The sequence below is a fragment of the Oryctolagus cuniculus genome, chromosome 16, assembly GCF_051225735.1.
Source record: "Oryctolagus cuniculus isolate XC-2025 breed Fujian yellow rabbit chromosome 16, ASM5122573v1, whole genome shotgun sequence".
Lineage (NCBI taxonomy): Eukaryota > Metazoa > Chordata > Mammalia > Lagomorpha > Leporidae > Oryctolagus > Oryctolagus cuniculus.
The window spans coordinates 17,110,345-17,137,674 of NC_142882.1; the positions used below are offsets into that span (position 1 = coordinate 17,110,345).

Below are 27,330 nucleotides of genomic sequence, written 5' to 3' on the forward strand. Positions count from 1 at the left end.
ACCACTGTGTTGTATTTCATAGTGTGTACACACAATAATTTCCTTATTGAGTCTTGTGATGATAGACATCTGGGTTGATTCCATCTCTTAGCTGTTGTGAATTGAGCTGCAGTGAACATGAGGGTACAGATAATTCTTCCATATGCTGATTTCTTTTGGTTTGTTTAAATTCCCAAGAGTGGAATGGCTAGATCATATGGTAGTTCTGTATTCAGATTTCTGAGGTATCTCCATACTGTCTTCCTCAGTGGCTATACCAGTATATATTCCCACCAGCAGTAAACAAGGATGCCTTTTGCCCACATCCTCACCAGCATTTGTTGTTTGTTGATTTTTGTATGAAATCATTCTAGGCCGGCGCCATGGCTCAATAGGCTAATCTTCCACCTAGCGGTGCTGGCACACCGGGTTCTAGTCCCAGTCGGGGCACCGGATTCTTTCCCGGTTGTCCCTCTTCCAGGCCAGCTCTCTGCTGTGGCCTGGAAAGGCAGTGGAGGATGGCCCAGGTGCTTGGGCCCTGCACCCCATGGGATACCAGGAGAAGCACCTGGCTCCTGCCTTCGGATTAGTGCAGTGCGCCGGCCACAGCACACCAGCCGTGGCAGCCATTGGAGGGTGAACCAACAGCAAAAAGTAAGACCTTTCTCTCTCTCACTCTCTCACTGTCCGCTCTGCCTGTCAAAAGAAAGAAAGAAAGAAAGAAAGAAAGAAAGAAAGAAAGAAAGCCAGCCATTCTAACTGGGGTGAGATGGAACTTCATTGTGGTTTTGATTTGCATTTCCCTGATGGCTAGTGATCATGAGCATTTTTTCAAGTATCTTTTGGCCATTTGAATTTCCTCTTAAAAGAAATGCCAGTCTGGGTCCCAGCGCTGTGGCACAGGAGATTAACCCTCTGCTTGCGGCGCCAGCATCCCAAATGGGTTCTGGTTATAGTCTCGGCTGCTCCTCTTCCAATCCAGCTCTCTGCTATGGCCTGGGAAAGCAGTAGAAGATGGCCCAAGTCCTTGGGCCCCTGCAACCACATGGGAGACCTGGAAGAAACTCCTGGCTTCAGGCTTTGGATTGGCACAGCTCTAGCCATTGTGGCCATTTGGGGAGTGAACCAATGGATGGAAGACCTTTCCCTGTGTCTCTCCCTCTCACTGTCTGTAACCCTACCTGTCAAATAAATAAAAAATCTTGAAAAAAAAAAAAAAGAAAAATGCCAGTATAAGCCCTTGCCCATTTCTTAGCTGGATTGTTTATTTTGTTGTTATTAGGTTTCTTGAGTTCTTTAAAATTCTGAATATTAATCTTTTATCTGTTGCATATTTGCAAAGAATGTCTCCCATTCTGCCAGTTGCCTCTTCATGTCGTGGAGTGTTTCTTTTGCAGGGTCAAATTAGTCTGTTTTTGCTGTGATTCCCTGTGTTTCTTGTGTCTTTTCCAAGAAGTCTTTGCCTATGCCAATGTCATGCAGAGTTTCCCCAGTGATCTCTAGTAATTTGATGGTATCAGGTCATAGATTTAGGTGTTTGATCTATTTTGAGTGAATTTTTGTGTGTCTAGTTTTTGTGTAAGGGGGTCTAGTTTCATAATTATGCACGTGAAAATCCAGTTTCCCCAGGACCATTGTTCAAGGGACTGTCCTTGCTTGAGAGATTGATTTTAGTTCCTTCATCAAAGATGTTGGTTGTAGATGCATGGATGATGTCTGGAGTTTCTATTCTGTTCCATTGGTATACACATCTATTTTTTTTTCCAGTACCAGGTAGTTTTGATAATAACTGCCCTGTAATATGTCTTGAAATCTGGTATTGTGATGCCTTCAATTCGTGTGTGTCTTATAAAATTGCTTTAGCTATTCAGGGTCTCTTTTGTTTCCATATGAATGTTACCATCATTTTTTCTAGTTCTGAAAAGAATGTCCTTGGTATTTTCATTGGTATTGCATTGAATCTGTAAATTGCTCTTGGTAATATGGACATTTTGATGATACCGATTCTTCCAATTCATGAAAATGGAGGTTTTTCCATTTTTTATCTCCTTCCATTTCTTTCTGGAAGGTTTTGTAATTTCTATCATAGAGGTCTTTAACCTCCTTGTTTAAATGTATTCCAAGGGATTTAATTGTTCTTGTACCTATTGTAAATTGAATTGATCTTAGAAGTTCTGTCTCAGCCATGACATTGTATTCATATAGAAAGGCTATTCATTTTTGTGTGTCAATTTAGTATCCTGCCACTTTACAAACTCTTTTATGAGTTCCAATAGTCTCTTAGTGATTCTTTGCTTCCCCTATATATAGAATCATGTCATCTGCACATAGGTATAGTTTGACTTACTTCTTCCCAATTGGCATCCCTGTAATTTCTTTTTCTTGGCTAATGACTCTGGTTGAAACTTTATTGAATAGCAGTGGTGAGAATGGGCATCCTTATGTTTCCAGACCTTAGTTACAATGCTTCCAACTTTTCCCCATTCAATAAAATGCTGGCTGCGGATTTGTCATATATTGCCTTGATTCTGTTGAGGAGTGTTCCTTCCATACACAATTTGCTTAATGTTTCCATCAAGAAAGGGTGTTGTATTTTATTAAATGCTATATCTGCATCTATTGAGATAATCATATGGCCTTTGTTTTTCAGGTTGTTAATGTGATATATATCACACTTATTCATTTGTATATTGAACCACTCCCTGAATACCAGGAATAAATCCCACTTGATCTGGGTGATTGATCTTTCTGATGTGTTGTTGGATTCAATCAGTATTTTGTGGAGGACTTTTGCATCTATGTTCATCAAAGATATTGATCTATAATTCTTTTTTATTTTTTTATTTAGTAAATATAAATTTCCAAAGTACAGTTTATGGGTTACAATGGCTCCCTCCCCATAATTTCCCTCCACCTCGCACCCCTCCCATCTTCCGCTCCCTCTCCCATTCCATTCACATCAAGATTCATTTTCAATTATCTTTATATTCAGAAGATCAATTCAGTATATATTAAGTAAAGATTTCATCAGTTTGCACCCACACAGAAACACAAAGTGTAAAATACTGTTTCAGTACTAGTTATAGCGTTACTTCACATTGGACAATACACTAAGGACAGATCCCACATGAGAAGTAAGTACACAGTGACTCCTGTTGTTGACTTAACAATTTGACACTCTTGTTTATGGCATCAGTAATCTCCCTAGGCTCTAGTCATGAGTTGCCAAGGCTATGGAAGCCTTTTGAGTTCGCCGACTTCGATCTTATTCTGACAGGGTCATAGTCAAAGTGGAGGTTCTCTCCTCCCTTCAGAGAAAGGTACCTCCTTCTTTGATGGCCCCATTCTTTGCACTGGGATCTCACTCGCAGAGATCTTTCATTTAGGTCTTCTTTTTTTCTTTTCCAGAGTGTCTTGGCTTTCCATGCCTGAAATACTCTCATGGGCTCTTCAGCCAGATCGGAGTGCCTTAAGGGCTGATTCTGAGGCCAGAGTGCTATTTAGGACATCTGCCATTCTATGAGTCTACTGTGTATCCTGCTTCCCATGATGGAGCATTCTCTCCCTTTTTGATTCTATCAGTTAGTATTAGCAGACACTAGTCTTGTTTGTGTGATCCCCTGGACTCTTAGACCTATCAGTGTGATCAATTGTGACCTGAAATTGATCACTTGGACTAGTGAGATGGCATTGGTCCATGCCACCTTTATGGGATTGTATTGGGATCCCCTGGCACGTTTCTAACTCCACTTTTTGGGGCAAGTCCGATTGAGCATGTCCCAAATTGTATATCTCCTCCCTCTCTTATTCCCACTCTTATTTTAACAGGGATGACTTTTCAGTTAAAATTTAAACACCTAAGAATAATTGTGTGTTAATTACAGAGTTAAACTGATAGCTAGTGATCCTGAACATTTTTTCATGTGTCTGTTGGCCGTTTGGATTTCCTCTTTTGAAAAATGTCTATTGACATCCTTGGCCCATCTCTTAAGTGGGTTGTTTGTTTTGTTGTTGTGGAGCTTCTTGATTTCTTCATAGATTCTGGTTATCAACCCTTTATCTGTTGCATAGTTTGCAAATATTTTTTCCCATTCTGTCGGTTGCCTCTTCACTCTCCTGACTGTTTCTTTTGCAGTACAGAAACTTCTCAATTTGATGCAATCCTAATAGTTAATTTTGGCTTTGACTGCCTGTGCCTCCAGGGTCTTTTCTAGGAAGTCTTTGCCTATACCTATATCTTGCAGGGTTTCTCCAATGCTCTCTAATAATTTGATGGTGTCAGGTCGAGGCTTGCAATCCCGTGGGGGAAAACAAAAAAGCTCACCAGGCTAACTAGAAGAGAGCAGGAAAAAAAAAAGTGACCGATACGGACACGAGTTTCTCTCTCTCCACTCACCTCTCAAAAGGCGAGCAAGACAAAGAGCATGCACCATTTTGGACTTATGTCATAAGCAGGGCGACCTCAGGTCTGCACCAGCCCAGGAGTGGAATGGCTAGATCATATGGTAGGTCTATATTCAGATTTCTGAGGTATCTCCATACTGTCTTCCACCTTGGCTGTACCAGTTTACATTCCTACCGACAATGGACCAGGATACCTTTCTGCCCGCATCCTCACCAGCATTTGTTGTTTGTTGATTTCTGTATGAAAGCCATTCTAACTGGGGTGAGATGGAACCTCATTGTAGGTTTGATTTGCATTTCCCTGATGGCTAGTGATCCTGAGCATTTTTCAAGTGTCTGTTGGCCATTTGTTTTCCTCTTTTGAAAAATGCTAGTCTAGTTGCCGGTGCCATGGCACAGTACATTAACCCTCTGCTTGAGGCACCGGCATCCCAAATGGGCACTGGTTCTAGTCCCAGATGCTCCTCTTCCAATCAAGCACTCTGCTGTGGCCTGGGAAAGCAGTAGAAGATGGCCAAGTCCTTGGGCCCCTGCACCCACATGGGAGACCTGGAAGAAGCTCCTGGCTTCTGGTTTGAGATTGGCAAAGCTCCGGCTATTGTGGCCATTTGGGGAGTGAACCAATGAACAGACGACCTTTCTCTCTGTCTTTCCCTCTCATTATCTGTAATTCTGTCAAATAAATAAATAAAAAATCTTTAAAAAAAGAAGAAAAATGACAGTCCAAGTCCTCTGCCCGTTTCTTAACTGGATTGTTTGTTTTGTTTTTATTAGGTTTCTTGAGTTCTTTAAAAATTCTGGATATTAATCTTTTATCTGTCACATAGTTTGCAAAGAATGTCTCCCATTCGGTCAGTCGCCTCTTCATGTAGCTGAGTGTTTCTTTGGCAGAGGAGAATTAGTCTATTTTTGCTGTGATTCCCTGCGCTTCTTGTGTCTTTTTCTAAGATGTCTTTGCCTATGCCAATGTCATGCAGAGTTTCCCCAGTGATCTCTAGTAATTTGATGGTGTCAGGTCATAGATTTAGGTGTTTGATCTATTTTGAGTGGATTTTTGTGTAAGTTGTCTAGTTTTTGGGTAAGGTGTCTAGTTTCATAATTCTGCATGTGGAAATCCAGTTTCCCCAGGAACATTTGTTCAAGAGACTGTGCTTGCTCTAGGGATTGATTTTAGTTCCTTCATCAAAGATGTTGGATGTAGAAGCATGGAGGATGTCTATAGTGTCTATTCTGTTCCATCTGTATACACATCTACTTTTTTTCCAGTACCAGATAGCTTTGATAATAACTGCCCTGTAGTATGTCTTAAAATCTGATACTATGATGCTTTCAAATTATGTGTGTCTTGTAAGATTGCTTTAGCTATTCAAGTTCAAGACATCAGAACCTCTGGTAGTGAAATCCAGCCATCAGAATTTTTAAAGCTCCTTAGAGGGTTTCATAAAAAGGAGCAGTGATATGCATCCTCATGGATAATGAGATCAAATAAGTTAGAAGGATATGAATGGAAATGTGCATGGAAAGTACATACAAATTATAGAAAAGATATCAATTTTAAATAACAAAAAAGCAAAGTATATTTTCTTTTTCCAGGATACCTGGATCATCCATAATGAACTAGAGAAGGCTCCATAGGTACAATATGAGTCAGGTATGCAAGGGTAAAGATATAATGCTTCCATAAAGAAAGAGCAAAACAGGAAATCTCAGTTACAAAAGAAGATGAATGAAAGCCATGAGAGCCTCAAGTGTGATGTGATGAACCAGGTGAGATATTAGGGTCTGGATGCTGAGTTTTGCTGCCTTCCAATCTGTGCTCTAAATAGCTTGCTGACTGAGAAGTCTCCACATGGCCCTCTTGATGTCCCTGTTCCTCAGGCTGTAGATAAAGGGGTTGAGCATGGGGATGACCACAGTGTACATCACTGAGGCCACTGCACACTTCCTGGAAGAAAGTGAGGCTGCTGAACTGAGATACACCCCGAGGGGTGTTCCATAAAATGAACATACAACGTGAGAGCCACAGGTGGAGAAGGCTTTGTACTTCCCACCAGCTGATGTACTCTCAGAACGGAGGAAATGATTTTGTAGTAAGAGTGGAGAATCCTGAGATAGGGAGAAAACCATATATGATGCCAACAAAATATATGGCTATGTCATGAGTGAAAGTGTCAGAGCAGGTAAGGGTGAGAAGCTGGGAAGGTTCACAGAAGAAATTAGAAATGTCAGCAACTTTCAAGCAGGTAGCTCTTAATACCATCAAATTCTGCAGCAGGGATTCCAAAACGCTGGCCACAAAGGACCTGGAAAGAAAGAAGCCACAGCGGCAGGGGTTCATGATGACCTGGTAATGCAGTGGATGACAAATGGTGACAAACCGGTCATGGGCCATCACGGTCAGAAGCAAATCACCCATGCACCCAAAGATAATAAAGAGAGACATCTGTGTCAGGCAGCCCACATAGGAGATGACTGTGCTGTGAGTGTGGATGTCCACAATCGCCTTGGGAACCGTGGTAGAGGTGAAACCCACATCAGCCAAGGACAGGTTACAGAGGAAGAAATACATGGGGGTGTGGAGGTGGGATCTGAGCTGATGGCCAGGGCAATGAGCAGGTTCCCAAGCACTGTGACCAGGTACATCAAAAAGAACATCCCAAAGATGAGAGGCTGCAGGGCTGGATCTTCTGAGAAGCCCATGAGATGAAATTCTGAGACTTGTGTGAGATTTTGTGTTTCAAAACAACCTGGACTCCTTTTGGAAAGGAAAATAGGATTGGTAAAAGGAAACAGATAAACAGGCACCCAGCACTCCATATGTCTTCAAGTCAAGTATGTATGGATATAGCATGAGGGTAACTCTAGTTTTCACAGAATAAGTTGAATTCAAAGAAAAGGGTTTTCTTGTTGTAATACAGTTGTGAAATTCATGCATTTTTTGCATGATACAAACTTTCCCTGTAGCTTCTGGAACTCCACGTTCATATTCACACTCAGCAACCAAATTCTGTCTCCTTTCTCAGTGGTGACAACTCAATCTTCTGAGAGATATTATGATTGGTTTCTGTGCTACCTCTCTCTATGCAAAAGCTTTAAGGAGTCTCACAAATATTAGAAAGCCAAGAACATTAGACCTCACAAGTCTATGACCATAGTAAAATGCAATCTAGTATTTATGAAAAAAGTCTAATTAAAGGAACTTTAAAAACAGTTAAATTTTTTTTATTTTAAGACAATGGTACAAATTCAATGCATTCACAATTTTTATAAGTCATCTATAAAGCTATGAGTGTATTGTCTGAACCCCAAACTAAGGTTGATTCTTCACAACTAGGAAATACTGTTGTATGCCTGTTGTCTTCCAGGGATCTACTCATTCCTGGCTTTTATGACATTCCTCCCTTTTTGGATGTGTGTGCTCACTCTAATATTGTTTTAGCTCATTTTTTTTTGACAGGCAAAGTTAGAGAGACACAGAGAGAAAGGTCTTCCTTCCATTGGCTCATCCCCCAAATGGCCACTACAGCCAGTGCACTGCACCGATCCGAAGCAAGGAGCCAGGTGCTTCCTCCTGGTCTCCCATGAAGGAGCAGGGCCCAAGTGCTTGGGCCATCCTCCACTGCCTTCCCAGGCCACAGCAGAGAGCTGGACTGGAAGAGGAGCAACCGGGACAGAATCCAGCACCCAGACCGGGACTAGAACCTTCGGTACTGGTGCCGCAGGTGGAGCATTAGCCTAGTAAGCCATGGCACCGGCCTTTAGCTCATTTTCTTAGAGAGCATGCTCTCATTCACTGCTTCACTCCACAGATGCCTGTGATGGCTGTGGCTGGAACAAGGTAGAGATTGCGAGTTCTTATACTCATCTCAATCCAGGTCTCCCCTGGTAGAGACTCAACCATTTGACAACTGCCTGCCAGAATCTGTATTCACAGGAAGAAAGAGTCAGGAACCAGGGCCAGTAATCAACCCTAAGTACTGTGTGGGAGCTGGCACCTTAACCACTGTGCTATTTACACTCACTCCTTTTTGCCTCGTAGTGCCATTTAATATATAACTCCAGTGCTTGGCTTTGGTGGACCTCGAATTTTTGTAAAAGTCATGGACAAATACACATAGTCATATGAAATCAATGACCACCATTGGAACATTAGTGCATTCTGTACCTGTCAATGATTAGAAACAGTGAACTGTTAAGAACTACTTGACTTTTAAAATTTTCTGCAGGTTTCCTGTATGTTCCCCTTAGAATCTTAATAAATGCCTGATATGAGAGCTGATTACTTTAAACATTTCTGAATTTTTTTATTATGTGTTACTTAATGGCCTGGCAATACTGCTTGATTGTTTTTCTGGTCATAAACCATTTGAAGTGAGTGATATCAGGAAAGCTCCAAAGGCAGCTCTGAGTCCCAGACTTCCTATGAATAATTCAAGAATTTTTATGTCACCACTTCCTGGTACATGAATTTTTCTAACTTCAGCTGCCTAAAGACAATGCTAGTTTATTGTTTTGCTAGGTTATACTGTCTTTGAATGGTGAAAAAATGTGAAACAGAATTCCAGAAAATAATGTAAAGACACTCAATAGTTACCGCCTCTGCAAAATAGCAATAATAATTATCTCAGCCGGCGCCGCGGCTCACTAGGCTAATCCTCCGCCTAGCGGCGCCGGCACACCGGGTTCTAGTCCCGGTCGGGGCGCCGGATTCTGTCCCGGTTGCCCCTCTTCCAGGCCAGCTCTCTGCTGTGGCCAGGGAGTGCAGTGGAGGATGGCCCAGGTGCTTGGGCCCTGCACCCCATGGGAGACCAGGAAAAGCACCTGGCTCCTGGCTCCTGCCATCGGATCAGCGCGGTGCGCCGGCCGCAGCGCGCTGGCCGCGGCGGCCATTGGAGGGTGAACCAACGGCAAAGGAAGACCTTTCTCTCTGTCTCTCTCTCTCTCACTGTCCACTCTGCCTGTCAAAAAAAAAAAAGAAAAAGAAAAAAAAATAATTATCTCCCTTATAGAGCTTCAGTTATTCTTGAGGTATAGCAAATGGTTGTGTAAACATGATGATTAACCCTATAAAGAGAAAATGTTAAAGAAAATCAGAATTCTCACTTATGGTTTAGGAACTCCCTCTAAGAACCTAGATTATACACCTCATACTTTGGGGCTGAGACTTTTCATTTTGATCCTAGTCAATCTGGTTACCTCAACCACATTGCTGGTCCTACACTCAAAGAGACAAGGTTTCCAACATTCCCACATTCCCTCCTGCATGCTCTGTGTCCCTGAGAACTAATGGTGCTGGACTCCCTTGCTGAGGGGCATGACTGGGGAGTGAGTGTCCACTGCCCCTTTATGCCCAGTAAGCAATGAGGGCTGAGGCTTTCTCAAAACTGTCAGGAAAACAGCCAGGCCTGGGCCTCCTAATGCATGTGAGTCTTAGAGGAAGACATACACATACTATTTTACTGCCTTGGGACCAACATTCTTTTTAATATCTAATTATTCTTTTAGTATTTATTTTTTATTTATTTTTTATTTTTTTTAAACTTTTACTTAATGAATATAAATTTCCAAAGTACAGCTTATGGATTACAATGGCTTCCCCCCCATAACGTCCCTCCCACCTGCAACCCTCCCCTTTCCCACTCCCTCTCCCCTTCCATTCACATCAAGATTCATTTTCGTTTCTCTTTATATACAGAAGATCAGTTTAGCATACATCAAGTAAAGAATTCAACAGTTTGCTCCCACACAGAATCATAAAGTGAAAAATACTGTTTGAGTACTAGTTATAGCATTAAATCATATTTATTAATATTTAAGTGGCAGAGAGAGACAAAGAGATACATAGAACTTCCATCTATTGTTCACTCCCCAAATGCTCAAAACAGCTGGTTATGGCTCTGGCTTAAGCCTGGATCTAAAAACTCAACCCAGTTCCAAACATGGGTTGCAGGAACCCCACTGCTTAAGCTCTCACCTGCTACCCCACAGTGTGTGCATTAGCAGGAGGTGGGAATTGGAACTGGGGCTGTGACTGTAACCCACACACTCTGCTCAAGGATGCAGGCCTCTCACTGGGCTCCCTTGCTGAGGGGCATGACTGGGGAGTGAGGGTCCATTGCCCCTTCATGCCCACTGGGCAATGAGGCCTGAGGCTCTCTCCTCAGGACAGTCTTTGTTTCATTTGAATGGCAAAATGAGACAAGGACAGAGAAGGAGATAATTTCCATTGACTGAATCACTCCCCAAATGCCCATAAGAGCCAGGCTGAGCCAGACAAACCCAGGAATTCCCATGTAGGTAGTGGAGACAGAAATACCTGAGCCATTCTCTGCTTTACCTCAGGGTGCACGTTAGCAAGAAGCAGACAATGGAAGTAGAGCTAGGGCTCAAATCCAGGCACTCAGTTATGGGATGCCCGCATCCCAAGTGGCATCTTAACTGCTGCGCAAAACATCTTCTCTTGGGACCAGCATCTTAAAGACTGATTATACAGGTTGATGTCTTTCTCATAGGTTCTTTTTTATTTTTATTGCTTTTTAAATTTTGCTTAAGGTATACACATTTCATATATACAGATTTAGGAACATAGTGATACTTCCTAGCCTGCCCTCCCTCCAACCCATACTCCCACACTTCCTCTTCCTTCTTCTCCTAATCCTTTTCTTAATTTTTACAATAATCTACAGTTTACTTTATATTCATAACATTGTATTTCAACCAATAATAAGAAAAAAAACCTGTTCCTCAACAGTAAATACAAGGGCTATAAACAATTGTTGAAGTTCAAAATGTCAATTTGTTTTCTATACATTGCATTTTTGGTACTCTATTACCGCAGATCAGGGAAAACATGTATTTGTCTTTTCTGGGACTAGCTTATTTCACTAAGTATAGTGGTTTCAAGTTGCATCCATTTTGTTGCAAATGACAGAATTTCATCCTGTATTACAGATGAATAGTTCTCCATAGTGGATATTTACTATAATTTCTTTATCCAGTCATCAGTTGATGGACATCTGGTTGGTTCGCTGTCTTATTGTTAATTGAGCTGCAATAAACATAAGGTACAGATAATTCTTACATATGCTGATTTCATTTCATTTGAGTAAATTCCCAGCAGTGGTGTTGCTAGGTCATAAGGCATATCTGTTTTCCGCTCTCTGAGGTATCTCCATACTGACTTTCACATGGCTGTACTAGTTTACATTCCCACCAAGAGATTAGGGTACATTTTTCCCTACATCCTCACCAGTACTTACTGTTTGTTCATTTCTGTAGGGGTACCATTCTAACAGAGCTGAGGTAAAGCCTTATTGTGGTTTTGCATTTCCCTGAATGCTAGTGATCCTGAGCATATTTTTCATGTGTCTGTTGGCCATTTGAGTTTCCTCTCTTGAAAAATGCATGTTCAAGTTCTTTGACCATTTCTCAACTGGATTGCTTTGTTGTTGAGAGGTTCTTGAGCTCTGTGTAGATTCTGGATATTAATCCTTTATCAGTTTCATAGTTTGCAAATATTTTCTTCCATTCTATAAGTTGCCTCTTCACTTTGTTGTTTCTTCTGCAGTGGAGAAGCTTCTCAGCTTGATGCAATCCCATTTGTCTATTTGGCTGTGATTGCCCGTGCTGTTCTTGAGCACTTTAGGTACTAAAGAGTACTTTTGATGTTCTAGAATCACGACAAGATTGTATATATATTTTTCTTCTTCCCAGCATGTTACACAATCCATAAACCATCTGCTCTCAGACAAATGTTCCTACAGAATAACTGCCATATGGACAGATGTTTCTCTGTATTGTGTAGTTACACAGTGTCTATCATACTGCTCCATAGTGTATCCATGATCATATAGTCCAATGGAGGAACCATGGTTTCCCTTCTTCCCACAGAATCTATGATGTCACAGACAGTGTTAGCCATTCTTTGTCCAGACTGGCTTCCCACTGGCTTCTGGTGTTTCCTCATCAAGTAAGTACTCATTTCCCATCAGAATGTATTTTCTTTAGGAAATGTGGAGAATAATGAAAGCCACGAGAGTCTCAAACATGAGAGAGGTGAGATTCTTGTGTCTAGATGTCTAGTTTTTTTAAGATGTATTTATTTGAAAGAGTTACACAGAGAAAGGAGAGGCAGAGAGAGAGAGGTCTTCTATCCTATGGTTCACTTCTCCTTGGCCACAATAGCCAGAGCTATGCCGATAAGAAGCCAGGATTTAGGAGCTTCTTTTGGATCTCCCATGTGGGTGCACGGGCCCAAGCACTTGGGCCATCATCTACTGCTTTCCCAGCCCATGGTAGAGAGCTGGATGGGAAGTGGAGCAGCTTGGTCTCAAACCAGTGCCCATATGAGGTGCCAGCACTTGAGGCCAGAGCAATAACCTGCTGCAACACAGCGCCAGCCCTTAGATGTCTAGTTTTGCTTTCTTTTCCAACCTCCCATCCAAGGTAGGGCACAGGGACTGAAATTAGACTGTTTTATTGAGGAGCCTCTGCATAGTGCTCTCGATGTCCCTGCTCCTCAGACTGTGGGAGTGACCACACTTTACACCACTGAGGCCACTGCTAGGGAGAAAGTGAGAAAGCTGAAATCAGATACACCCCAAGGCCTGTTCCATAAAGCAAGGAAACAACCAACAGGTGAGAGTCACAGGTGGAGAAGACTTTGTACTTCCCATCTAGTGATGGGTCTCTCACAATGTAGCAAATACGTTCATAGTAAGAGTAAAGGATCCCTGAGTGGGGAAAAAACCTACATGATGCCAGTAAAATAAACGTATATGTCCTGGGTGATGGTGTCAAGGCAGGTGAGGTTGAGAAGCTGAGAAACGTCATAGAAGAAACTGGAAATTTCAACATCCTTGAAGCAGGTAACTTGCAAGACCATCAAACTGTGCAGCAGGGTGTCCTTTTCACTTTAACAAGTTTCCTTTCTGGTGCTTGGTTAGTTGTCACAGATCAGGGAGAACATATGATATTTGTCCCTTTGGGACTGGCTTATTTCACTCAGCATGATGTGTTCCAGATTCCTCCATTTTGTTGCAAATGACCGGATTTCATTGTTTTTCCTGCTGTATAGTATCCTATAGAGTATCCCTTTAATTTCTTTTTCTTGCCTAAAAGCTCTGGCTAAAACTAACAGAACTATATTGAATAGCAGTGGTGAGAGTGGACATCCCTTTCTGGTATTCAATGGAAATGCTTCCAACTCTTCCCCATTCAATAGGATGTTAGCCGTGGGTTTTTCATAAATTGCTTTCATTATATTGAGGAATGTTCCTTCCATACCCAGTGTGCTTAGAGTTTTCATCATGAAAGGGTGTTGAATCTTATCGAATGCTTTCTCTGCATCTATTGAGATAATCATATGGTTTTTCTTCTGAAATTTGTTAATGTGGTGTATCACATTGATTGATTCGCAAACATTGAACCATCCCTGCATACTAGGTTAAAATCCCACTTGTTCTGGGTGGATGATCTTTCTGATGTGTTGTTTCATTCTATTGGCCAGAATGTTGTTGAGGATTTTTGCATGCATGTTCATCAGGGATATTGGTCTATAATTTTCTTTCAGTTCTGCATCATTCTATGGCTTAGGGATTAAGGTGATGCTGGCTTCATAGAAAGAATTTGGGAGGATTCCCTCTTTTTCAATTGTTCTGAATAGTTTGAAAAGAAATGGAGTTAGTTCTCCTTTAAATGTCTAGTAGAATTTAGCAGTGAATCCATCTGATCCTGGGCTTTTCTTTGTTGGGAGGGCCTTTATTACTGTTTCAATTTCTGTCTCAGTTATGGGTCTGTTTAGGTTTTCCATGTCTTCCTGGTTCAATTTAGGTAGGTTACATGTGTCCAGGAACCTATCCATTTCTGATAGATTTCCCTGTTTGCTGGCATAAAATTCTTTGTATTAATTTCTAATGATTCTTTTTATTTCTGTGGTGTCTGTTGTTACGTTTCCTTTTTCATCTCTGATTTTATTGATTTGGGTCTTTTATCTTCTTTTTTTAGTTAGTTGGGCCAAGGGTATGTCAATTTTATTTTTTCAAAAAACCAGCTGCTTGTTTGGTGGACTCTTTTGTAATTTTTTTTGGATTCAGTCCTGTTGATTTCTTCCCTAATTTTAATAATTTCTCTTCTCCTACTAGACTTGGGTCTGGTTTGCTGCAGTTTTTCTAGATCCTTGAGATGAATTGAAAGCTCATTTATTTGGTGTCTTTCCAATGTCTTGATGTAGGCACCTATTGCTATAAACTTTCCTCTCAACACTGCTTTTGCCATATCCCATAAGTTTTGATATCTTGTGGTGTTATCCTCATTTACTTCCAGAAACTTTGTGATTTCTCTTTTGATTTCTTCTATGACCCAGTGTTCATTCAGGAGCATGTTGTTCAGTCTCCATGCATTTGCATACTCTCTAGGGATTCCTGAGTTCCTAATTTCCAGCTTCTTTCCACTGTGGTCTGAGAAGCTGCATGGTGTGATTCTAATTCTTTTAAATTGGCTGAGACTTGCTTTATGTCCTAGTATGTGGTCAATCCTAGAGAACGTTCATGCACTGTGGAGAAGAATGTAAAATCTTTAAATGTTGGATGGAAAGTTCTGTAGATATCTGTTAGATCCATTTGGGCAATAGTGTCAATTAAATCTGCTATTTGCTTGTTGATCTTCTATCCGGATGATCTGTCTATTTCTGAGAGTGGAGTATTGAAGTCCCCCAGTACTATTGTATTGGAATCTAAGTCTCCCTTTAAGTCCCTTAACATACCTTTTAAATAAACCGGTGCCCTGTAATTAGTTGCATATACATTTATAATAGTTACATCTTCCTGTTGAATTGAACCCTTAATCATTATATAGTGTCCCTCTTTGCCTCTCTTAACATTTTTGTGTTAAAGTTTATTTTGTCTGATATTAATATGGCTACACTTGCTTTTTTTTTGGTTTCTGTTGGCATGGAATATCTTTTTCCAGCCTTTCACTTTCAGTCTGCAAACATCTTTTTTGGAAAGATGTGTTTCTTGTAGGCAGCAAATAGATGGGTTTTGTTCCTTAATCCATTCAGCCAGTCTGTGCCTTTTAACTGTAGAGTTGAGTCCATTAACGTTCAATGTGACTATTGATAAGTAGTGACTTTGCCCTAGGAATGCAGAATTCTTACTGTTAGTTCCTGAATGTTACCCATGAACCAAGATTTAGAATTCAGGTGTTTGGGCCGGCGCCGCGGCTCACTAGGCTAATCCTCCGCCTTGCGGCGCCGGCACACCAGGTTCTAGTCCCGGTCGGGGCGCCGGATTCTGTCCCAGTTGTCCCTCTTCCAGGCCAGCCCTCTGCTGTGGCCAGGGAGTGCAGTGGAGGATGGCCCAGGTGCTTGGGCCCTGCACCCCATGGGAGACCAGGAAAAGCACCTGGCTCCTGGCTCCTGCCATCGGATCAGCGCGGTGCGCCGGCCGCAGCGCGCCGGCCGCGGTGGCCATTGGAGGGTGAACCAACGGCAAAGGAAGACCTTTCTCTCTGTCTCTCTCACTGTCCACTCTGCCTGTCAAAAAAAAAAAAAAGAATTCAGGTGTTTGTACTGATACTTTCCTTTTGGGTGACTACTCAGTCTAATTATCCCAACTGCCCTGCCAGTCCTGCCCATGAGGAAACCTTGCTTCCTACAGTACCTCTTGCGTCCACTGTGTCCCACAGAACTCACTGGGCTTGGAGCCCTGCTCTAGGACATGTCTGGGGAATGAGGTTCCATTGCCTCTTCATGCCCAGTGAGCAATGAGGGCTGAACTCTCTCCTCGGGATGATTAGGAAGACAGCAGGTTTGGGCATCCTAATACAGATGACTCTGGAAGAAGACACAGTCACAGTTCTTCCTAGTCTGGAACCAGTATTCTTATTTTAAAAGTCATCCTTTATATTTGAATGACAAAAAGAGACAAGAACAAAAAGACAAAGGGAGAGAACTTCTGTTGACTGATTCACTCCCCAAAGGCCCACAAGACCCAGTGCTGAGTCAGGCAAAGCCAGGAACTGAGGATACAACCTGGGTCTCCCATGTAGGTGGCAGAGCCAAAAATACTTGAGCCATTATCTGCTGCATCCCAGGGTGAACAGTAACAAGAAGTAAAAATTGGAAGCAGAGCAAAGACTCAAACCCAGGCACTCAAAATAAGATGCCTGCATCCCAAGTGGCATCTTAACTGCCATGCCAAATGCTCGCCCCTCAGACTAGCATTAAAGACATCACAGGCTGGCTGGTGCTGCAGCTCACTAGGCTAATCCTCTGCCTGCGGTACCAATACTCCGTGTTCTGTCCCGGTTTCTCCTTTTCCAGTCCAGTACTCTGCTGTGGCCTGGGAGGGCAATGGAGGATGGCCCAAGTGCTTGGGCCCTGTACCCACATGGGAGACCATGAGGAAGCACCTGGCTCCTGGCTTCGGGTTGGCACAGCACACCAGCCATAGCCACCATTTAGGGAGTGAACCAAGGGAAGGAAGACCTTTCTCTCTGTATCTCTCTCTCACAGTATACCACTGCCTGTCAAATAAAAAAAAAAAGACTGCACAGGCTATTTTCTATGAATTTCTTGAACACTTTAGGTACTGAAGAGTGGGTCTCAATATTGGTGTGCAAGCACCCCAAGATTGTGCATATATCAGTCTTCTCCCAGCACGTTACACAAACCATAAAATGATCTGCTCTCAGCCACATTTTCCTGCAGAACTGTCACTTGGGTGGGTGTATCTCTGCATTGTGTAGTTATACAGTTTCTACCACACTGCTTCATGGTGTATCATCGGTCATGTAGTCCAAAGGAATAACCATGATTTCTCTTCTTCCAGCAGAATCTCCCTATGATCTCACAAACAGCTTTAACCATTCAACAAATGCTGCCAGTAGAGAGGCCTCTGATGTTTGCTCTCCAAGTAAGTGATCATTACACACCAGAATGAATTTTCCTTAGATATTTAATGTGTGTTACCATGTCATTAAGTCTTTAATGCAGTATAGTTTGGAGATTAGTGATATCAAGAAGGTGATGGAATAGGAAACTCTATGGCTCATTTCTCCCATTGAGATTGGATTTACCAACATTTTGGACCAAATTGCCTTTGTTAGAACTCTACAAACCAGTTAAGAGATTATATCACCCTAGCTGAGTGCAAAGCCAGGAAGAAGTGTATCAAAATGGGTTTGTTGCATTTTCCCACTACAGAGCTCCCTGTCCCAGAAACAGCATAACAGGATGAGGAGAAAACTTCCCCCTGCTGGAAGGGAGTTCTAATCTCTCAGGGAAGGGAAAGAGAAGGTGGAGTGTTCTTCCAAAGTTCTGTCTTCTCAGGGCTGCCTGAGGAACTGGTTCATACCTTGCTGGCCTTGGAGTTCCAATGGTAATGGCATTGAATGGTACTGGCTGTAGAGAACAATGGAAGGCACCTCTGTGCAGCCCTCAGAGGAAATGCAATTCCACAAAGTGACACTAGGGGGAGGAAGAGATGCTGGCTCTGGAGAACAAAGGCGAACCCCTTGGACCCCTGCACCCATGTGGGAGGAAGCTCCTGGCTCCTGGCATTGGATTGGCTCAGCTCTGGCCATTGCAGCCATTTGGGGAGAAGCCAGTGGAATGGAAGACCTTTCTCATTCTCCCTATCACTCTCGCTCTGCCTCTCTCTGTAACTCTGTCTTTCAAATAAAAATAAATCTTTAAAAAAAAAGTGTAGCCCCTTTAACTGCACAAATCACACATACAGAAGCCCAGGGAACTTTGGGTGTCACCCAGAGTCTCTAGACAGTCTGCTGTGAAAGTCTTTCCCTGTAGGAAGCCCATCCATAAGGACTGGGAGATGCTTTTTCCCCCCAATGCTCAAATATCCATAGAGAGTACAAGAATGCATGGAAACAGGGAAATCCCACCTAATCAAATTAACAAACTGCATCTCCAGAGATAAGGTACTACATCTTCCTAAAGGAATGAAGACATTTGATCATCCCACAACAAACTCAAAATAGCCACTTAAAGATTATCAGTATTCTAATAGATAACACAGATAGAAACAAAGCAATCAGGAAAATGATGAATTAGCAAATTGGTAATAAAAATACAGAGACATAAACTCTAAAAGAAAAAATGAGCAGAACTGTAGAAGATAAAGAAAACAATAACTCTATTAGAATATTCAGTGGAATGTTCAGCAGAATATCAAGAATAATCAGTGGCTTTTTTAACTTTTCAAATAATTTTTATTGACAGTTGTATATTTTTTAACATTTGATTTCAGAATAGGTTTAAATTTATAAAACATAAATTGTGAGGTAGTCATAAGAAGAATTCCCCTACATGCATCACCACATCATTTCCTGTTTAATATCTCATTAATACCTTTGTCACAATTATTGATCCACAACCAGATTCTTTTATTTTTTGTCTAAATGCATTTTATTGCTTGATTCCTCCCAGCCTCTGGTTATGTATGAAAAATGTATAAAAATCTAAAATATGCCTCATTAAAAAGACCAAAGAAACAATAACCAGACACAAAATCTGGAGAGCACCAGCTTCACACATCATGTACAGAGAACAGTGAGATTTCTAGGTCTAGATGCTTCACTTTGCTGCAGTTCCCACCAAGAGTCCAGACGCCTGGCACGGGGACTGCGATGAGCCTGTTTTCCTGAGGAGCCTCCACAGGGCCCTCTTGATGTCCCTGTTCCTCAGGCTGTAGATAAAGGGGTTGAGCATGGGGGTGACCAGAGTGTACACCACTGAGGCCAAGGCACACTTTCCAGTAGACACTAAGAAAGCTGAACTGAAATACACCCCAATGGCTGTTCCATAAAATAAGCAAACAACTGACAGGTGAGAGCCACAGGTGGAGAAGGCTCTGTACTTCCCACCTGGTGATGGGACTCTCAGAATGGAAGAAACAATTTTATAGTAAGAGAAGAGGATCCCTGAGATAGGGAAAAAATATACATGGTGCCAACAAGATACCTGACTGTCATTGTCGAGGAGTCAGAGCAGGCAAGACTGAAAAGTTTAGAAGGGTCACAGAAGAATATTATACCGCAGTAAGAAACAATGAAATCCAGGCATTTGCAATAAAATGGAGGAATCTGGAACACATCATGCTGAGTGAAATAAGCCAGTCCCAAAGGGACAAATACCATATGTTCTCCCTGATCGGTGACAACTGACTGAACACCAAAAAGGAAACCTGTTGAAGTGAAATGGACACTATGGGAAACGGTGACTTGATCAGCATAGCCCTGACTGTTAATGAACAACTTAATACATTATCCCTCTTAGTAGTTTTTTTGTCTGTTCTACTTAATATGACTGGTTTAATTCTGTAATTAATACACAGTTATTCTTAAGTGTTGAAAATTAACTGAAATGTGATCCCTGTTAAACATAAGAGTGGGAATAAGAGAGGGAAGAGATGTGTAATTTGGGACATGCTCAAGCTGACTTGCCCCAAATGCTAGAGTTAGAAACATACCAGGGGATTCCAATTCAATCCCATCAAGGTGGCATGTACCAATGCCATCTCACTAGTCCAAGTGATCAATTTCAGTTCACAATTGATCATAATGAAAGGACTAAGAGTCAAAGGGAGCACATAAACAAGTCTAGTACCTGCTAACACTAACCGATAGAATAAATAAAGGGGAGAGTGATCCAACATGGGAAGTGAGATACTCAGCAGACTCATAGAATGGCAGATGTCCTAAATAGCACTCTGGCCTCAGAATCAGCCCTAAAGGCATTCGGATCTGGCTGAAAAGCCCATGAGAGTATTTCAGGCATGGAAAGCCAAGACACTCTGGCAAAAAAAAAAAAATTACCTAAATGAAAGATCTCTGTGAGTGAGATCCCAGTGGAAAGAACAGGTCATCAAAGAAGGAGGTACCTTTCTCTGAAGGGAGGAGAGAACCTCCACTTTGACTATGGCCTTGTCTAAACAAGATAAGAGTCAGAGAACTCAGAGGGCTTCCATAGCCTTGGAAACTCATGACTGGAGCATAGGGAGATTACTGATGCCATAGACAAGAGTGTCAATTGGTAAAGTCAACAACAGGAGTCACTGTGCACTTACTCCTCATGTAGGATCTCTGTCCTTAATGTGCTGTGCATTGAGATTTAATGCTATAACGAGTACTCAAAAATATATTTCACTTTGTGTTTCTATGGGGGTGCAAACTGTTGAAATCTTTACTTAATGCATACTAAACTGATCTTCTGTAAAAAAAAAAAAAAAAAAAAGAAATTATCAATTCCCAACTTGACTCTCACTGGGATTAAACATGACAATAGGTCTGATCTGATTTCATCATCATTTAAAAAAATCATCTATTATTTTTCACTTTATGTTTCTGTGTGGGAACAAACTGTTGAAATCCTTACTTAATGTATACTAAGCTGATCTTCTGTATATTAAGAGAATCAAAAATGAATCTTGATGTGAATGGAAGGGGAGAGGGAGTGGGAAAGGGGAGGGTTGTGGGTGGGAGGGACGGTATGGGGGGGAAGCCATTGTAATCCATAAGTCGTACTTTGGAAATTTATATTCATTAAATAAAAGTTAAAAAAAAAAGAAAAGTTGAGAAGGGTCACAGTAGAAATTAGAAATTTCCTTTTTTTTTTTTTTTACAGGCAGAGTGGACAGGGAGAGAGAGAGACAGAGAGAAAGGTCTTCCTTTTGCCATTGGTTCACCCTCCAATGGCCGCCGCGACCACAGTGCTGCAGCCGGCACACCTTGCTGATCCGAAGGCAGGAGCCAAGTGCTTCTCCTGGTCTCCCATGGGGTGCAGGGCCAAAGCTCTTGGGCCATCCTCCATTACACTCCCAGGCCACAGCAGAGAGCTTGCCTGGAAGAGGGGCAACCAGGACAACATCCAGTGTCCCAACCGGGAATAGAACCTGGTGTGCTGGCACAAGGTGGAGGATTAGCTTATTGAGCTGTGATGCCAGCCAGAAATTTCAACATCCTTGAAACAGGTAACTTTCAAGACCATCAAACTGTGTAGCAGGGAATCCAAAAGGCTGAACACAAAAGACACTGAAACTAAGAAGCCACAGCGGCAGGGGTTCATGATTACCTGGAAATGCAGGGGGTGACAGATGGCGACAAACCAGTCATAGGCCATCACGGTCAGAAGCACCCAAAGATAATAGAGACATCTGTGTCAGGCAGCCCACATAGGAGATGACTGTGCTGTGAGTGTGGATGTCCACAATCATCTTGGGAACCATGGTGGAAGTGAAACCCACATCAGCCAAGGACAGGTTGCAGAGGAAGAAGTACATGGGTGTGTGGAGGTGGGAGTCCGAGATGATGACCAGGGTGATGAGCAGGTTCCTGAGCACTGTGATCAGGTACATGGACAGGACCAGCACAAAGAGGAGGGGCTGCAGTGCTGGATCCTCTGAGAAGCCCATGAAATGGAATTCTGTGACACATGTGATATTTTGTGTTTCAATGTACCCTGGAATCCTTCTGAAAAAAAAGTGTTGGTAAAAGGAAGCACACAAACAGGCAATCAGCACATGCACATGTTTTCAGTTCAACCAGTTATGTGTATAGCACATGCTTTAATGTTCTTAGAATAATTGAACTAAAGAGAAAAATTTTGGTGCAATACAATTTTTTATAAGATGTATTTGTTTATTCGAAAGGCAAAGTTATAGAGAGGCAGAGGCAGAGAGAAAAAGAGTTCTAAGAGTTCTTCCATCCACCAGTTCCTCCCCAGATGTCTACAAGGGCCGGAGCTGCCTCGATCCAAAGCCAGGAGCCTAGAGCTTTTTCTGGGTCTCTCATGCAGGTGCAGGGGTCCAAGCACTTGGGCCATCTTCTACTGCTTTCCCAGGCCATAGCAGAGAGCTGGATCAGAAGTGTAACAGCCTGAAATCAAACCAGCTCACATATGGGATGCCAGAACTGCAGGCAGTGGCTTTTACATGCTACACTGCTGGATTTAGGCATTGCTGTGCTAAATGCCCACCCCGGGAGCAGAATTCTGAAAGTCTAAAAGCACAGGATTATATTGACACTCATGTGATCTTGCACACTTTAAGTGCTAACATCTGTACGCAATAAGGTTATGTAATGACCGGGCTACCTTTCAGCTGAACCCCCATCAAATTTTTGTGCTCTCAGAATCTCCTGCAGGACAACTGTCTCTGTGTTTGTACTGATAGAGTTTCCACTCATACTGCTTCATGATGTATCCACAGCCAACTAGTCCAAAGAGGTGATCCTGGTTTCTCTTTATCGACCAGAATCTCCCAACATCACAACAGGCTGTAGCCATTTTGTGGCAAAATTCACAAGTGATTCCAGTAATGTATGATTTTTGTGCATCATGTAGTGTTCATTTTGCTCCAGAATGTATTTTCTTTAGATTTTTTAATGAGTGTCATCAATTCATTAGTGGTTAATAAAATACAATGTTGGCCATGGTGATATCATTAAGAAAAACGAATAGGAAGTCTCAGATATTCATTTCACCCACAGAGTCCTGACTTAACAACATCCATGGGCCAAATTCTCTGTAAGAGCTCCACAAGCCGGTTAAGGCTTTACATCATGCCCAGATGAACACAAAGCCAAAAGGTACTTCCCCAGAGTGGATGGCAGCATTCTTTGTGTTTGTCAGCCAAGGCCCTGCCAGTGCCAGAAACACCATCTCAGGATAAGCAGAAACACCCCAACTCCTAGCATCTGTCTTGGAAGGGAAAGAGAAGATGTGTTGTCCTCTCAGGGGCTACCTGAGGAAGTGCATTATACCTTGCCTGATTTGGAGTTCTAATGGAAACGGCAGTGGCCTATGGGTACCAGATTAGGAGCCACTGAGAACTATGGAAACACCTAGTTATCCTCCCAGAGGAACTTCAGTACCAGAAGCAAGACACCAGGCAGAGATGAAGATGCACTCTTGACAACAACTATAAACTCACACACAGCCCAGAGAAGATGCCTCCCAGCAAAGGTTTGAGAGTCCCCAACAATCTCCGTGAAAGTGCTTCCCCATATGATTCCAGTCCAGAAAACTTGGGGAAGATGTTTTCCCCAATGATCACATCTAACCAGAGAACAAAAGGAATGCATAGAAACTGGGAAATATGACCCAAAGGAACAAATTGTTTCACGAGAAATAAGTTACTAAACCCTCTTTAAAGATACGGAGAAGGGCAGGCATTGTGGCACACTAGGTTAAACCTCTGCTTGTGGCACTGGCATCCCATAAGAGCACCGGTTCTAGTTCCAGTTGCCTCTCTTCTGATCCAGCTCTCGGCTGTGGCCTTGGATAGCAGTACAAGATGGCCCAAGTGCTTGGGCCCCTACACCCACATGGAGGACCAGGAAATAAGCACCTGGCTTCTGGCTTCAGATCGGTGCAGCTCCAGCCGTTGCGGCCATTTGGGGAATGAACCAACAGAAGGAAGACCTGTCTCTCTCTTTCGCTCTCTCTCTCTCTCTCTCTCACTGTCTATAACTCTACTTGTCTAATAAATAAAATCTTTTTAAAAATAAAGATTGGAGATATTTGATTTTTAAACAACAATTTCAAAATAATCATCTCAAAGACTGTCAGCTAGCTAAGAGATGACACAAAGAGATCAACTGTGCAACCAGAAAAAAAGGAATAAATGAAAATAAAGGTAACAAACTATAAAAAAATAAATTTTGGAGTTAAAGAATAAAATAACTCAGTTGGAATATTCTATACAGATTCAACAGCAGGTTCAAGTACAACAAAGAATCAGTGAACTTTTGGATTTTCAAATAATTTATTTACCAACAGTTATATCATCATTTTTTAACACTTTATGTCAGAATAGTTTTAAATATACAAAAAATTGTGAGGTAGTAATACATTGAGTCCCCATATACCCCTCATCCTATGTCCCCTATTACATCACATATTGATATCTTTGTTACAGTGAACCACACCCATCTTCCCCAATTATTATAAAGACTATTTATTTATTTATTTGAAAGAGTTAACAGAATGAGGAAGAAAGAGAGCGAAAGAGAGAGAGAGAGATCTTCCATTCACTGGTTGGCTTCCCAAATGGCTGCAATGGCTGGAGCTGGGACAGGCCAAAGCCAGGAGTCAGGAGCTTCTTTCAGATCTCCCATATGGGCACAGGGGCCCAAGCACTTGGGCCCACCTCCACTGCTTTCCCAGGTGCATTAGTAGGGGGCAGGACTGGAAGTGGAGCAGCCGGGGCTGAAACTGGCACCCATGTGGGATGCCGGTGTTGCAGGCAGCAGCTTTAATCACTGTGCCACAGTGCTGGCCTTTTCCCTTATTTTTTCATCCAAAACACTTAAACTTATTCCATGATTCCCAACCTCCAGTAATCAATATTTTTACATCTTTTTCAAGACCACCACCTCTGTTTCACACTTGGAGACATACAACCTCTGCCATCTTCCTCCACAGTGACAGACTCAGTCTTCCTCGAGCTCCTTCTGATTGGTTTCTGTGTTCCTCTTCTCCATCTATGCACACCTGCTTTAGACACTCACCTGAGTTGAGCACTGTCTGTGATCACAACCAAATGCAACCAAGTCTTCTAACTGAAAAGAACAGGAAGTTCATTTTCCCCCTGTAGGACAACATCATTCTAATTCAAGGAAATGAAGAGCAATCGAATATATCTTATTTTCTTCTCAGGCCATGACAAAAGCTCATTTGACTGAAAATATTTATAAGTACTCCAAAGTTAGGACTGCATTATCTATACTCTAAATTGCACTTGCTTTTCATGGTTGGAAACTATTGTTGTGTATAGGGTTTCATCATTCTTAGGTTTTCTGGTTTCTCTCTGTTATCTCTTTTTCTCTGAAAGGCTGACATACAGGGAGACTCCCAAGATGCCTGCACTGTGTGTGGCAGACCAATGCAGAGGCTGGGAGCTGGAACTCAATCCAGGTCTCCCACATGGGTAGCAGGGGCCCGACTGCCTGTGCTGTTACCTCTTCCTCTCACAGTCTGCACTGGCAGGAAGCCGAGTCACAGCCCAGAGCCAGGAATCCAACCCAGGTACCCCAGGTGGGAGGAGGACATCTTAATCACTCCTGTTTGTCTCTTTAAAGTCATCAAGTACATCCATCCTCATCACCAGTGGATGGCAGACGTTCATAAGTATGCTTTAACTAAATGCAAATGACCATATGAAACCACTGACCATAAATGTTATATTAGTGTATTCTTACCTGTCCAATATGTAGAAATAATGGACTATTTAGAAATACCTGAATTTTTAAAATTTTATTCATGTTTTTATCTATTCCCTTTGCTCTCATGCTCTCATCTACCCTGTATGATCTGCTATGTGAGAGCTGTCTCTTCCTTAAATATTGTTCCCGTTTTTCCTCTCTTTTCTATAGAGACCTGGTAAGACTGCTTTATAGTTTTTATAATCATAAGTGCCCTTATTTAAGTTGAGATATTTGGTATCAGGGAAGGCCAAGGCCATTGGAGTCCCAAACTTCCTGTGCATAATTCACATATTTTCATGTTATACCTTCTTGATTCATTGGTTGCAATTCTCTAATTCTGGCTGCCTCAAGGCAACTTGACTTTATTACATTAATAGTTCACACTGTGATTGAATCAAGAAAAGAAGTGTAAACAAAGAATTCCAGAAAAGAATGTAAATGCACTTGAGCAGTTTCCTTATCTATAAATGAGGAACAATAATTGTTCATGTTATAAGTCTTTGGGAAAGAAGCTTCTGTAATTATTTTACTACATTCTTATTCATTTTTCATTTTATTGGAATCAAGGCTGCCTCCACGGTGCACATGAGCAGGAATTGGATCAGAAGTGGAGTGGTCGAGACCTGAACCAGGCACTGTGACACCGGTTGCAAGCTTCCCCACCTGAGGCTTCATTCACTGCAGCAAAATACAAGCTTCTTGTGCCAGTACTGATTTAGGGATCCTTAAATAGTTTTCTTTAAAACTTACCTGTGAAGTGTTTTGGGGCTCATTGGAGTGGTGAGCAGAATGTGAATAACAATAAAGAGATATAAAAAGCAAACAGAGGGGCTGGCATTGTGACATAACAAGTTAAGCTGCCACCTGCAACACTGGCATCCATATAGGGGCCAGTTCAAGTCCTGGATGCTCCATTCCCCATTCAGCTCCCTGCTAATGTGCCTGGGAAAGCAACAGAAAGTGGCCCTAGTAGTTGGGTTCCTGCCACCCATATGGGACATCTGGATGAGGTTCCTAGATCCTGGTTTAGGCCTGGCCCAATAATGGCCATTGTGGCCATTTGGGGGAGTGAACCAGCAGATGGAAGATTTCTCTCTCATTCACTCTCACTCTCACTCTCCTTCTCTCTCTCTCTCTCTCTCTCTCTCTCTCTCTCACTCTCCTATCTCTGTAATTCCTGCCTTTCAAATAAATAAATCTTTTTTTAAAGCAAATGGAGAAATAGTGATAAATAACACGGTAGGTATGTGAAGTGTTCAGTATAGTGCTCAGGAGCACTCTATGAGAGAGGAAACATCAGTCAGCATAAGGACTGAGCCCCTGGAATTACAAAATCAAAGGAACCAAAGGGAAAGAATGAAGATAAGTAGAGAGCACAAGAGGGTCTCACAGGAGACTGTCAGCAGAGCAATATATTCATAATGCAAGTTCCACAATAAAAAGAAAAGGAAATAAGCATCCAGTACCCAGCCCTGTGTCTATGTTTTGGATTAGAGCAATTTACAAGTACGGTTTCTATTTTTGAGATCCATACATTTCAGCAATATTTCTTAGTGGCAAAAAAATCAACCTTCTTAGCATTGTTTCATTGTTCATTTTCTTTCCTGTATATAGTTAACTTTAGAGTCACTCAGCTAAAGAGTGTTAGAAGAACAGGAATATGTGTGATAAGTTCATGATTGCAGTAAAATGTTTAAGACAAAATATAAACAGCGTCACTCCACC

At 42.0% G+C, this 27,330-nt stretch overlaps 1 long non-coding RNA gene across 7 annotated transcripts in view; it reads left to right on the plus strand.

The window, feature by feature from the left end:
* LOC149121543 (uncharacterized) overlaps positions 1-27,330 on the plus strand; it is a 110,158-nt gene that overhangs the window by 15,198 nt on the left and 67,630 nt on the right. For 2 of the 7 annotated variants that reach the window (XR_016223318.1, XR_016223317.1), the window contains exon 2: positions 17,214-17,297. This is a non-coding gene — a long non-coding RNA (uncharacterized LOC149121543). Of the gene's footprint in view, positions 1-17,213; positions 17,298-17,587; positions 18,387-21,025; positions 21,528-27,330 lie in introns of those variants that run through there. The other 5 variants (XR_016223323.1, XR_016223322.1, XR_016223320.1 and 2 more) reach the window with 5 other exon arrangements.